This window comes from Stenella coeruleoalba (genome assembly GCF_951394435.1).
Source record: "Stenella coeruleoalba genome assembly, contig: scaffold_69, whole genome shotgun sequence".
NCBI lineage: Eukaryota > Metazoa > Chordata > Mammalia > Artiodactyla > Delphinidae > Stenella > Stenella coeruleoalba.
The window spans coordinates 1,114,572-1,128,355 of NW_027645992.1; the positions used below are offsets into that span (position 1 = coordinate 1,114,572).

The 13,784-nt window shown below is 43.8% G+C and overlaps 1 long non-coding RNA gene across 13 annotated transcripts in view; it reads right to left on the bottom strand.

The window, feature by feature from the left end:
* Positions 1 to 13,784, bottom strand: part of LOC307181408 — a 1,608,936-nt gene that overhangs the window by 1,101,313 nt on the left and 493,839 nt on the right. Inside the window, exon 4 of one of the 13 annotated variants that reach the window (XR_013826702.1) lies at positions 336 to 416. The exons of 11 other annotated variants lie outside the window; for them this stretch is intronic. This is a non-coding gene — a long non-coding RNA (uncharacterized lncRNA). Of the gene's footprint in view, positions 1 to 335; positions 417 to 9,804; positions 9,886 to 13,784 lie in introns of those variants that run through there. One more of the 13 variants, XR_013826703.1, reaches the window with a different exon arrangement.

The window sequence follows — 13,784 nt, forward strand, 5'->3', positions numbered from 1 at the left end:
TCCCCCCGGTCAAAAGGGCCATCTGAAAAAAGTGTAAAATCCAGAAAGGCAGGACAGGCCATGGAGAACTGGGAGCCTTGTTATGCTGATGGGCGGGATGTAAATTGCCAACAGACACTCGGGAGAAGTGTATGGTGTTTCCTGAAACATCTAAAAAACAAAGCAACAGAGCCTAGGGCACTGCCACTTATGGTCCTATAGCTTAGGGAAATTAAAATCAAAAAGACACAGCCACCCCAAAGTTTGGGACGCCTCTGTTTACAAGAACCTCGTTTACAGTACAAGTTCAACATCGCAGAAAGTGAAAAATGGATAAAGAAGTTGTGGTATTTACTTACAAAGCAATATCACTCAGCAATGAAATCTATGTCATCAGGCACTTAGCATCACAATGAGTGGATTCAGGTATGATGATTCTAACTGAAATAAGTCACACAGAAAAAGAAACATCATAAGATATCAGTAATACACGGAATGTAAACTTGGCTACACAGGAACTGAATTACAGAACAGAACAGGGTCTCAAATTTAGAAAACCAACTTATGCTTGCTTAAGGGTAAAGGTGAGTTGGGGTGCTGCATAAAACCAGAGATTGAAATGAGCACAGATAAAGTTCCTTAAGTCAAATATGGAATAGACAAGAGCTACTCCTTGCTCAACGAAATGGACTCAACACCTCATATTAAACGCCTAAGAATGTACCTGACTAGTAAGTATCTTAAAACCTATGGATTGCTATGTCTCCGAAAGAGAATCAAGCATGTGTACAGGGGCATAAACGCAGAAGTAATAGGATTGGAGATGTTCGGTGAGCAAATGAAGACCCTTTGAAGTCATATTGCATGGTACCCATTACACGGGTCTTAACTCTCCAGGTTTAAGGTATTCTTCCTTCAGCTAAAACATGCATGTGGAACCCAAGTATGATCAACCATGTGAACGGGAGACGTGTTCAAATATGTCTCAGTTTTCCTCCCCTGGTACTCGGGTGCAACATTCCAGACGCTTTAATAACACTCTCCCCACTTGGAGAGTCAGTCCCTTTAACCTCCTGTTTGGCCCAGTTTGCAATTTCTGCGGAAGATGAACAGGAATAGCGAGAACCAATGAGAGGCTAGCTGGAGGTGTCTGGACGGGCAAATTTAACTCTCATTTCCCACCAGGAAGAGGAATTGACCAAAGGCTCAGCATGCCGGGCCGGAACCAGATTAGGGCCTGAAGCCATCCTGCGGTGTTGCGGCCAGGTCACAAGAAAGCGAGTTGAAGAAAGGAGCTCAGGGGCACTGTAATTCACAAACCTGCAGAGTTATAAATGACAGCTATCGTCCAAAAATAGACTGAAGTAAGGCTGCCAAGAGGACTTGAAAGCGGGGCAGAATTGCAGGAAACCGATTTCAGGAGGTAGACTGGAATTGCATTGAAAGCATAGGAAAGGAGGCAGAACGTCCACAATGATGCACTTGGCCAAAAAGGGCGTATGCGTTTTTTCCTGAATATATTCAGGAAAAAACGCATATGCCCTTTTTGGCCAACCAAGCAAGCTTGCAAAGGAAATCTGCACTACAATGAAGTCTCACTTCCCCCCGGTCAAAAGGGTCATCTGAAAAAAGTGTAAAATCCAGAAAGGCAACAGGCCATTGAGAACTGGGAGCCTTGTTATGCTGATGGGCGGGATGTAAATTGCCAACAGACACTCGGGAGAAGTGTATGGTGTTTCTTGAAACATCTAAAAAACAAAGCAACAGAGCCTAGGGCACTGCCACTTATGGTCCTATAGCTTAGGGAAATTAAAATCAAAAAGACACAGCCACCCCAAAGTTTGGAACGGCTCTGTTTACAAGAACCTCGTTTACAGTACAAGTTCAACATCGCAGAAAGTGAAAAATGGATAAAGAACTTGTGGTACTTACGTACAATGCAGTATCACTCAGCAATGAAATCTATGTCATCAGGCCCGTAGCAGCATAATGAGTAGATTCAGGTACGATGATTCTAACTGAAATAAGTCACACAGAAAAAGAAACATCATAAGATATCAGTAATACACGGAATGTAAACTTGGCTACACAGAAACTGAATTACAGAACAGAACAGGGTCTCAAATTTAGAAAAACAACTTATTCTTGCTTAAGGGGAAAGGTGAGTTGGGGTGCTGCAAAAAACCAGAGATTGAAAAGAGCACAGATAAAGTTCCTTAAGCCAAATATGGAATAGACAAGAGCTACTCCTTGCTCAACGAAATGGACTCAACACCGCATATTAAACGCCTAAGAATGTACCTGACTAGTAAGTATCTTGAAACCTATGGATTGCTATGTCTCCGAAAGAGAATCAAGCATGTGTACAGGGGCATAAACGCAGCAGTGATAGGATTGGAGAGGTTCGTTGAGCAAATGAAGACCCTTTGAAGTCATATTGCATGGTACCCATTACACGGGTCTCAACTCTCCAGGTTTAAGGTATTCTTCCTTCAGCTAAGACATGCATGTGGAACCCAAGTATGATCAACCATGTGAACGGGAGACGTGTTCAAATATGTCTCAGTTTTCCTCCCCTGGTACTCGGGTGCAACATTCCAGACGCTTTACTAACACTCTCCCCACTTGGAGAGTCAGCGCCTTTAACCTCCTGTTTGGCCCAGTTTGCAATTTCTGCGGAAGATGAACAGGAATAGCGAGAACCAATGAGAGGCTAGCTGAAGGTGTCTGGACGGGCAAATTTAACTCTCATTTCCCACCAGGAAGAGGAAATAACCAAAGGCTCAGCGTGCCGAACCGGAACCAGATTAGGTCCTGAAGCCATCCTGCGGTGTTGCGGCCAGCTCAAAAGAAAGCGAGTTGAAGAAAGGAGCTCAGGGGCACTGTAATTCACAAACCTGCAGAGTTATAAATGACAGCTATCGTCCAAAAATAGACTGAAGTAAGGCTGCCAAGAGGACTTGAAAGCGGGGCAGAATTGCAGGAAACCGATTTCAGGAGGTAGACTGCAATTGCATTGAAAGCATAGGAAAAGAGGCAGAACGTCCACAATGTGCACTTGGCCAAAAAGGGCGTATGCGTTTTTTCCTGAATATATTCAGGAAAAAACGCATACGCCCTTTTTGGCCAACCAAGCAAGCTAGCAAAGGAAATCTGCACTACAATGAAGTCTCAATTCCCCCCGGTCAAAAGGGCCATCTCAAAAAAGTGTAAAATCCACAAAGGCAGGACAGGCCATGGAGAACTGGGAGCCTTGTTATGCTGATGGGCGGGATGTAAATTGCCAACAACCACTCGGGAGAAGTGTATGGTGTTTCCTGAAACATCTAAAAAACAATGCAACAGAACCTAGGGCACTTCCACTTATGGTCCTATAGCTTAGGGAAATTAAAATCAAAAAGACACAGCCACCCCAAAGTTTGGAACGGCTCTGTTTACAAGAACCTCGTTTACAGTACAAGTTCAACATCGCAGAAAGTGAAAAATGGATAAAGAAGTTGTGGTATTTACTTACAAAGCAATATCACTCAGCAATGAAATCTGTGTCATCAGGCCCTTAGCAGCACAATGAGTGGATTCAGGTATGATGATTCTAACTGAAGTAAGTCACACAGAAAAAGAAACATCATAAGATATCAGTAATACACGGAATGTAAACTTGGCTACACAGGAACTGAATTACAGAACAGAACAGGGACTCAAATTTAGAAAAACAACTTATGCTTGCTTAAGGGTAAAGGTGAGTTGGGGTGCTGCATAAAACCAGAGATTGAAATGAGCACAGATAAAGTTCCTTAAGTCAAATATGGAATAGACAAGAGCTACTCCTTGCTCAACGAAATGGACTCAACACCGCATATTAAACGCCTAAGAATGTACCTGACTAGTAAGTATCTTAAAACCTATGGATTGCTATGTCTCTGAAAGAGAATCAAGCATGTGTACAGGGGCATAAACGCAGCAGTGATAGGATTGGAGAGGTTCGGTGAGCAAATGAAGACCCTTTGAAGTCATATTGCATGGTACCCATTACACGGGTCTCAACTCTCCAGGTTTAAGGTATTCTTCCTTCAGCTAAGACATGCATGTGGAACCCAAGTATGATCAACCATGTGATCGGGAGACGTGTTCAAATATGTCTCAGTTTTCCTCCCCTGGTACTCGGGTGCAACATTCCAGACGCTTTACTAACACTCTCCCCACTTGGAGAGTCAGTCCCTTTAACCTCCTGTTTGGCCCAGTTTGCAATTTCTGCGGAAGATGAACAGGAATAGCGAGAACCAATGAGAGGCTAGCTGGAGGTGTCTGGATGGGCAAATTTAACTCTCATTTCCCACCAGGAAGAGGAATTAACCAAAGGCTCAGCGTGCCGTGCCGGAACCAGATTAGGGCCTGAAGCCATCCTGCGGTGTTGCGGCCAGGTCACAAGAAAGCGAGTTGAAGAAAGGAGCTCAGGGGCACTGTAATTCACAAACCTGCAGAGTTATAAATGACAGCTATCGTCCAAAAATAGACTGAAGTAAGGCTGCCAAGAGGACTTGAAAGCGGGGCAGAATTGCAGGAAACCGATTTCAGGAGGTAGACTGGAATTGCATTGAAAGCATAGGAAAAGAGGCAGAACGTCCACAATGATGCACTTGGCCAAAAAGGGCGTATGCGTTTTTTCCTGAATATATTCAGGAAAAAACGCATACGCCCTTTTTGGCCAACCAAGCAAGCTTGCAAAGGAAATCTGCACTACAATGAAGTCTCACTTCCCCCCGGTCAAAAGGGCCATCTGAAAAAAGTGTAAAATCCAGAAAGGCAGGACAGGCCATGGAGAACTGGGAGCCTTGTTATGCTGATGGGCGGGATGTAAATTGCCAACAACCACTCGGGAGAAGTGTATGGTGTTTCCTGAAACATCTAAAAAACAAAGCAACAGAACCTAGGGCACTTCCACTTATGGTCCTATAGCTTAGGGAAATTAAAATCAAAAAGACACAGCCACCCCAAAGTTTGGAACGGCTCTGTTTACAAGAACCTCGTTTACAGTACAAGTTCAACATCGCAGAAAGTGAAAAATGGATAAAGAAGTTGTGGTATTTACTTACAAAGCAATATCACTCAGCAATGAAATCTGTGTCATCAGGCCCTTAGCAGCACAATGAGTGGATTCAGGTATGATGATTCTAACTGAAGTAAGTCACACAGAAAAAGAAACATCATAAGATATCAGTAATACACGGAATGTAAACTTGGCTACACAGGAACTGAATTACAGAACAGAACAGGGTCTCAAATTTAGAAAACCAACTTATGCTTGCTTAAGGGTAAAGGTGAGTTGGGGTGCTGCATAAAACCAGAGATTGAAATGAGCACAGATAAAGTTCCTTAAGTAAATATGGAATAGAAAAGAACTACTCCTTGCTCAACGAAATGGACTCAACACCGCATATTAAACGCCTAAGAATGTACCTGACTAGTAAGTATCTTAAAACCTATGGATTGCTATGTCTCCGAAAGAGAATCAAGCATGTGTACAGGGGCATAAACGCAGCAGTGATAGGATTGGAGAGGTTCGGTGAGCAAATGAAGACCCTTTGAAGTCATATTGCATGGTACCCATTACACGGGTCTTAACTCTCCAGGTTTAAGGTATTCTTCCTTCAGCTAAAACATGCATGTGGAACCCAAGTATGATCAACCATGTGAACGGGAGACGTGTTCAAATATGTCTCAGTTTTCCTCCCCTGGTACTCGGGTGCAACATTCCAGACGCTTTACTAACACTCTCCCCGCTTGGAGAGTCAGCGCCTTTAACCTCCTGTTTGGCCCAGTTTGCAATTTCTGCGGAAGATGAACAGGAATAGCGAGAACCAATGAGAGACTAGCTGGAGCTGTCTGGACGGGCAAATTTAACTCTCATTTCCCACCAGGAAGAGGAAATAACCAAAGGCTCAGCGTGCCGTGCCGGAACCAGATTAGGGCCTGAAGCCATCCTGCGGTGTTGCGGCCAGGTCACAAGAAAGCGAGTTGAAGAAAGGAGCTCAGGGGCACTGTAATTCACAAACCTGCAGAGTTATAAATGACAGCTATCGTCCAAAAATAGACTGAAGTAAGGCTGCCAAGAGGACTTGAAAGCGGGGCAGAATTGCAGGAAACCGATTTCAGGAGGTAGACTGGAATTGGATTGAAAGCATAGGAAAAGAGGCAGAACGTCCACAATGATGCACTTGGCCAAAAAGGGCGTATGCGTTTTTTCCTGAATATATTCAGGAAAAAACGCATACGCCCTTTTTGGCCAACCAAGCAAGCTTGCAAAGGAAATCTGCACTACAATGAAGTCTCACTTCCCCCCGGTCAAAAGGGCCATCTGAAAAAAGTGTAAAATCCAGAAAGGCAGGACAGGCCATGGAGAACTTGGAGCCTTGTTATGCTGATGGGCGGGATGTAAATTGCCAACAGACACTCGGGAGAAGTGTATGGTGTTTCCTGAAACATCTAAAAAACAAAGCAACAGAGCCTAGGGCACTTCCACTTATGGTCCTATAGCATAGGGAAATTAAAATCAAAAAGACACAGCCACCCAAAAGTTTGGGACGCCTCCATTTACAAGAACCTCGTTTACCGTACAAGTTCAATATCACAGAAAGTGAAAAATGGATAAAGAATTTGTGGTACTTACGTACAATGCAGTATCACTCAGCAATGAAATCTATGTCATCAGGCCCGTAGCAGCATAATGAGTGGATTCAGGTACGATGATTCTAACTGAAATAGTCACACAGAAAAAGAAACATCATAAGATATCACTAATACACGGAATGTAAACTTGGCTACACAGGAACTGCATTCCAAAACAGAACAGGGTCTCAAATTTAGAAAACCAACTTATGCTTGCTTAAGGGTAAAGGTGAGTTGGGGTGCTGCATAAAACCAGAGATTGAAATGAGCACACATAAAGTTCCTTAAGCCAAATATGGAATAGACAAGTGCTACTCCTTGCTCAACGAAATGGACTCAACACCCCATATTAAACGCCTAAGAATGTACCTGACTAGTAAGTATCTTAAAACCTATGGATTGCTATGTCTCCAAAAGAGAACCAAGCGTGTGTACAGGGGCATAAACGCAGCAGTGATAGGATTGGAGAGGTTCGGTGAGCAAATGAAGACCCTTTGAAGTCATATTGCATGGTACCCATTCCACGGGTCTCAACTTTCCAGGTTTAAGGTATTCTTCCTTCAGCTAAAACATGCATGTGGAACCCAAGTATGATCAACCATGTGAACGGGAGACGTGTTCAAATATGTCTCAGTTTTCCTCCCCTGGTACTCGGGTGCAACATTCCAGACGCTTTACTAACACTCTCCCCACTTGGAGAGTCAGCGCCTTTAACCTCCTGTTTGGCCCAGTTTGCAATTTCTGCGGAAGATGAACAGGAATAGCGAGAACCAATGAGAGGCTAGCTGGAGGTGTCTGGACGGGCAAATTTAACTCTCATTTCCCACCAGGAAGAGGAAATAACCAAAGGCTCAGCGTGCCGTACCGGAACCAGATTAGGGCCTGAAGCCATCCTGCGGTGTTGCGGCCAGGTCACAAGAAAGCGAGTTGAAGAAAGGAGCTCAGGGGCACTGTAATTCACAAACCTGCAGAGTTATAAATGACAGCTATCGTCCAAAAATAGACTGAAGTAAGGCTGCCAAGAGGACTTGAAAGCGGGGCAGAATTGCAGGAAACCGATTTCAGGAGGTAGACTGGAATTGCATTGAAAGCATAGGAAAAGAGGCAGAACGTCCACAATGATGCACTTGGCCAAAAAGGGCGTATGCGTTTTTTCCTGAATATATTCAGGAAAAAACGCATACGCCCTTTTTGGCCAACCAAGCAAGCTTGCAAAGGAAATCTGCACTACAATGAAGTCTCACTTCCCCCCGGTCAAAAGGGCCATCTGAAAAAAGTGTAAAATCCAGAAAGGCAGGACAGGCCATGGAGAACTGGGAGCCTTGTTATGCTGATGGGCGGCATGTAAATTGCCAACAACCACTCGGGAGAAGTGTATGGTGTTTCCTGAAACATCTAAAAAACAAAGCAACAGAACCTAGGGCACTTCCACTTATGGTCCTATAGCTTAGGGAAATTAAAATCAAAAAGACACAGCCACCCCAAAGTTTGGGACGCCTCTGTTTACAAGAACCTCGTTTACAGTACAAGTTCAACATTGCAGAAAGTGAAAAATGGATAAAGAAGTTGTGGTATTTACTTACAAAGCAATATCACTCAACAATGAAATCTGTATCATCAGGCCCTTAGCAGCACAATGAGTGGATTCAGGTATGATGATTCTAACTGAAATAAGTCACACAGAAAAAGAAACATCATAAGATATCAGTAATACACGGAATGTAAACTTGGCTACACAGGAACTGAATTACAGAACAGAACAGGGTCTCAAATTTAGAAAACCAACTTTTGCTTGCTTAAGGGTAAAGGTGAGTTGGGGTGCTGCATAAAACCAGAGATTGAAATGAGCACAGATAAAGTTCCTTAAGTCAAATATGGAATAGACAAGAGCTACTCCTTGCTCAACGAAATGGACTCAACACCGCATATTAAACGCCTAAGAATGTACCTGACTAGTAAGTATCTTAAAACCTATGGATTGCTATGTCTCCGAAAGAGAATCAAGCATGTGTACAGGGGCATAAACGCAGCAGTGATAGGATTGGAGAGGTTCGGTGAGCAAATGAAGACCCTTTGAAGTCATATTGCATGGTACCCATTCCACGGGTCTCAACTACCCAGGTTTCAGGTATTCTTCCTTCAGCTAAAACATGCATGTGGAACCCAAGTATGATCAACCATGTGATCGGGAGACGTGTTCAAATATGTCTCAGTTTTCCTCCCCTGGTACTCGGGTGCAACATTCCAGACGCTTTACTAACACTCTCCCCACTTGGAGAGTCAGCGCCTTTAACCTCCTGTTTGGCCCAGTTTGCAATTTCTGCGGAAGATGAACAGGAATAGCGAGAACCAATGAGAGGCTAGCTGGAGGTGTCTGGACGGGCAAATTTAACTCTCATTTCCCACGAGGAAGAGGAATTAACCAAAGGCTCAGCGTGCCGGGCCGGAACCAGATTAGGGCCTGAAGCCATCCTGCGGTGTTGCGGCCAGGTCACAAGAAAGCGAGTTGAAGAAAGGAGCTCAGGGGCACTGTAATTCACAAACCTGCAGAGTTATAAATGACAGCTATCGTCCAAAAATAGACTGAAGTAAGGCTGCCAAGAGGACTTGAAAGCGGGGCAGAATTGCAGGAAACCGATTTCAGGAGGTAGACTGGAATTGCATTGAAAGCATAGGAAAAGAGGCAGAACGTCCACAATGATGCACTTGGCCAAAAAGGGCGTATGCGTTTTTTCCTGAATATATTCAGGAAAAAACGCATACGCCCTTTTTGGCCAACCAAGCAAGCTTGCAAAGGAAATCTGCACTACAATGAAGTCTCACTTCCCCCCGGTCAAAAGGGCCATCTGAAAAAAGTGTAAAATCCAGAAAGGCAGGACAGGCCATGGAGAACTGGGAGCCTTGTTATGCTGATGGGCGGCATGTAAATTGCCAACAACCACTAGGGAGAAGTGTATGGTGTTTCCTGAAACATCTAAAAAACAAAGCAACAGAGCCTAGGGCACTGCCACTTATGGTCCTATAGCTTAGGGAAATTAAAATCAAAAAGACACAGCCACCCCAAAGTTTGGGACGCCTCTGTTTACAAGAACCTCGTTTACAGTACAAGTTCAACATCGCAGAAAGTGAAAAATGGATAAAGAAGTTGTGGTATTTACTTACAAAGCAATATCACTCAGCAATGAAATCTGTGTCATCATGCCCTTAGCAGCACAATGAGTGGATTCAGGTATGATGATTCTAACTGAAGTAAGTCACACAGAAAAAGAAACATCATAAGATATCAGTAATACACGGAATGTAAACTTGGCTACACAGGAACTGAATTACAGAACAGAACAGGGTCTCAAATTTAGAAAACCAACTTATGCTTGCTTAAGGGTAAAGGTGAGTTGGGGTGCTGCATAAAACCAGAGATTGAAATGAGCACAGATAAAGTTCCTTAAGCCAAATATGGAATAGACAAGAGCTACTCCTTGCTCAACGAAATGGACTCAACAACGCATATTAAACGCCTAAGAATGTACCTGACTAGTAAGTATCTTAAAACCTATGGATTGCTATGTTTCCGAAAGAGAATCAAGCATGTGTACAGGGGCATAAACGCAGCAGTGATAGGATTGGAGAGGTTCGGTGAGCAAATGAAGACCCTTTGAAGTCATATTGCATGGTACCCATTCCACGGGTTTCAACTACCCAGGTTTAAGGTATTCTTCCTTCAGCTAAAACATGCATGTGGAACCTAGAGTATGATCAACCATGTGATCGGGAGACGTGTTCAAATATGTCTCAGTTTTCCTCCCATGGTACTCGGGTGCAACATTCCAGACGCTTTACTAACACTCTCCCCACTTGGAGAGTCAGCGCCTTTAACCTCCTGTTTGGCCCAGTTTGCAATTTCTGCAGAAGATGAACAGGAATAGCGAGAACCAATGAGAGGCTAGCTGGAGGTGTCTGGACGGGCAAATTTAACTCTCATTTCCCACCAGGAAGAGGAATTAACCAAAGGCTGAGCGTGCCGTACTGGAACCAGATTAGGGCCTTAAGCCATCCTGCGGTGTTGCGGCCAGGTCACAAGAAAGCGAGTTGAAGAAAGGAGCTCAGGGGCACTGTAATTCACAAACCTGCAGAGTTATAAATGACAGCTATCGTCCAAAAATAGACTGAAGTAAGGCTGCCAAGAGGACTTGAAAGCAGGGCAGAATTGCAGGAAACCGATTTCAGGAGGTAGACTGGAATTGCATTGAAAGCATAGGAAAAGAAGCAGAACGTCTACAATGATGCACTTGGCCAAAAAGGGCGTATGCGTTTTTTCCTGAATATATTCAGGAAAAAACGCATACGCCCTTTTTGGCCAACCAAGCAAGCTTGCAAAGGAAATCTGCACTACAATGAAGTCTCACTTCCCCCCGGTCAAAAGGGCCATCTGAAAAAAGTGTAAAATCCAGAAAGGCAGGACAGGCCATGGAGAACTGGGAGCCTTGTTATGCTGATGGGCGGGATGTAAATTGCCAAGAACCACTCGGGAGAAGTGTATGGTGTTTCCTGAAACATGTAAAAAACAAAGCAACAGAACCTAGGGCACTTCCACTTATGGTCCTATAGCTTAGGGAAATTAAAATCAAAAAGACACAGCCACCCCAAAGTTTGGAACGGCTCTGTTTAGAAGAACCTCGTTTACAGTACAAGTTCAACATCGCAGAAAGTGAAAAATGGATAAAGAAGTTGTGGTATTTACTTACAAAGCAATATCACTCAGCAATGAAATCTATGTCATCAGGCCCTTAGCAGCACAATGAGTGGATTCAGGTACGATGATTCTAACTGAAATAAGTCACACAGAAAAAGAAACATCATAAGATATCAGTAATACACGGAATGTAAACTTGCCTACACAGGAACTGAATTACAGAACAGAACAGGGTCTCAAATTTAGAAAACCAACTTATGCTTGCTTAAGGGTAAAGGTGAGTTGCGGTGCTGCATAAAACCAGAGATTGAAATGAGCACAGATAAAGTTCCTTAAGCCAAATATGGAATAGACAAGAGCTACTCCTTGCTCAACGAAATGGACTCAACACCGCATATTAAACCCCTAAGAATGTACCTGACTAGTAAGTATCTTAAAACCTATGGATTGCTATGTCTCCAAAAGAGAATCAAGCGTGTGTACAGGGGAATAAACACAGCAGTGATAGGATTGGAGAGGTTCGGTGAGCAAATGAAGACCCTTTGAAGTTATATTGCATGGTACCCATTACACGGGTCTCAACTCTCCAGGTTTAAGGTATTCTTCCTTCAGCTAAAACATGCATGTGGAACCCAGAGTATGATCAACCATGTGAACGGGAGACGTGTTCAAATATGTCTCAGTTTTCGTACCCTGGTACTCGGGTGCAACATTCCAGACGCTTTACTAACACTCTCCCGACTTGGAGAGTCAGTCCCTTTAACCTCCTGTTTGGCCCAGTTTGCAATTTCTGCGGAAGATGAACAGGAATAGCGAGAACCAATGAGAGGCTAGCTGGAGGTGTCTGGACGGGCAAATTTAACTCTCATTTCCCACCAGGAAGAGGAAATAACCAAAGGCTCAGCGTGCCGTGCCGGAACCAGATTAGGGCCTGAAGCCATCCTGCGGTGTTGCGGCCAGGTCACAAGAAAGCGAGTTGAAGAAAGGAGCTCAGGGGCACTGTAATTCACAAACCTGCAGAGTTATAAATGACAGCTATCGTCCAAAAATCGACTGAAGTAAGGCTGCCAAGAGGACTTGAAAGCGGGGCAGAATTGCAGGAAACCGATTTCAGGAGGTAGACTGGAATTGCATTGAAAGCATAGGAAAAGAGGCAGAACGTCCACAATGATGCACTTGGCCAAAAAGGGCGTATGCGTTTTTTCCTGAATATATTCAGGAAAAAACGCATACGCCCTTTTTGGCCAACCAAGCAAGCTTGCAAAGGAAATCTGCACTACAATGAAGTCTCACTTCCCCCCGGTCAAAAGGGCCATCTGAAAAAAGTGTAAAATCCAGAAAGGCAGGACAGGCCATGGAGAACTGGGAGCCTTGTTATGCTGATGGGCGGGATGTAAATTGCCAACAGACACTTGGGAGAAGTGTATGGTGTTTCCTGAACATCTAAAAAACAAAGCAACAGAGCCTAGGGCACTTCCACTTATGGTCCTATAGCTTAGGGAAATTAAAATCAAAAAGACACAGCCACCCCAAAGTTTGGAACGGCTCTGTTTACAAGAACCTCGTTTACAGTACAAGTTCAACATCGCAGAAAGTGAAAAATGGATAAAGAAGTTGTGGTATTCACTTACAAAGCAATATCACTCAGCAATGAAATCTATGTCATCAGGCCCTTAGCATCGCAAAGAGTGGATTCAGGTATGATGATTCTAACTGAAATAAGTCACACAGAAAAAGAAACATCATAAGATATCACTAATACACGGAATGTAAACTTGCCTACACAGGAACTGAATTACAGAACAGAACAGGGTCTCAAATTTAGAAAACCAACTTATGCTTGCTTAAGGGTAAAGGTGAGTTGGGGTGCTGCATAAAACCAGAGATTGAAATGAGCACAGATAAAGTTCCTTAAGCCAAATATGGAATAGACAAGAGCTACTCCTTGCTCAACGAAATGGACTCAACACCCCATATTAAACGCCTAAGAATGTTCCTGACTAGTAAGTATCTTAAAACCTATGGATTGCTATGTCTCCAAAAGAGAATCAAGCATGTGTACAGGGGCATAAACGCAGCAGTGATAGGATTGGAGAGGTTCGGTGAGCAAATGAAGACCCTTTGAAGTCATATTGCATGGTACCCATTCCACGGGTTTCAACTACCCAGGTTTAAGGTATTCTTCCTTCAGCTAAAACATGCATGTGGAACCCAAGTATGATCAACCATGTGATCGGGAGACGTGTTCAAATATGTCTCAGTTTTCCTCCCCTGGTACTCGGGTGCAACATTCCAGACACTTTAATAACACTCTCCCCACTTGGAGAGTCAGCGCCTTTAACCTCCTGTTTGGCCCAGTTTGCAATTTCTGCGGAAGATGAACAGGAATAGCGAGAACCAATGAGAGGCTAGCTGGAGGTGTCTGGACGGGCAAATTTAACTCTCATTT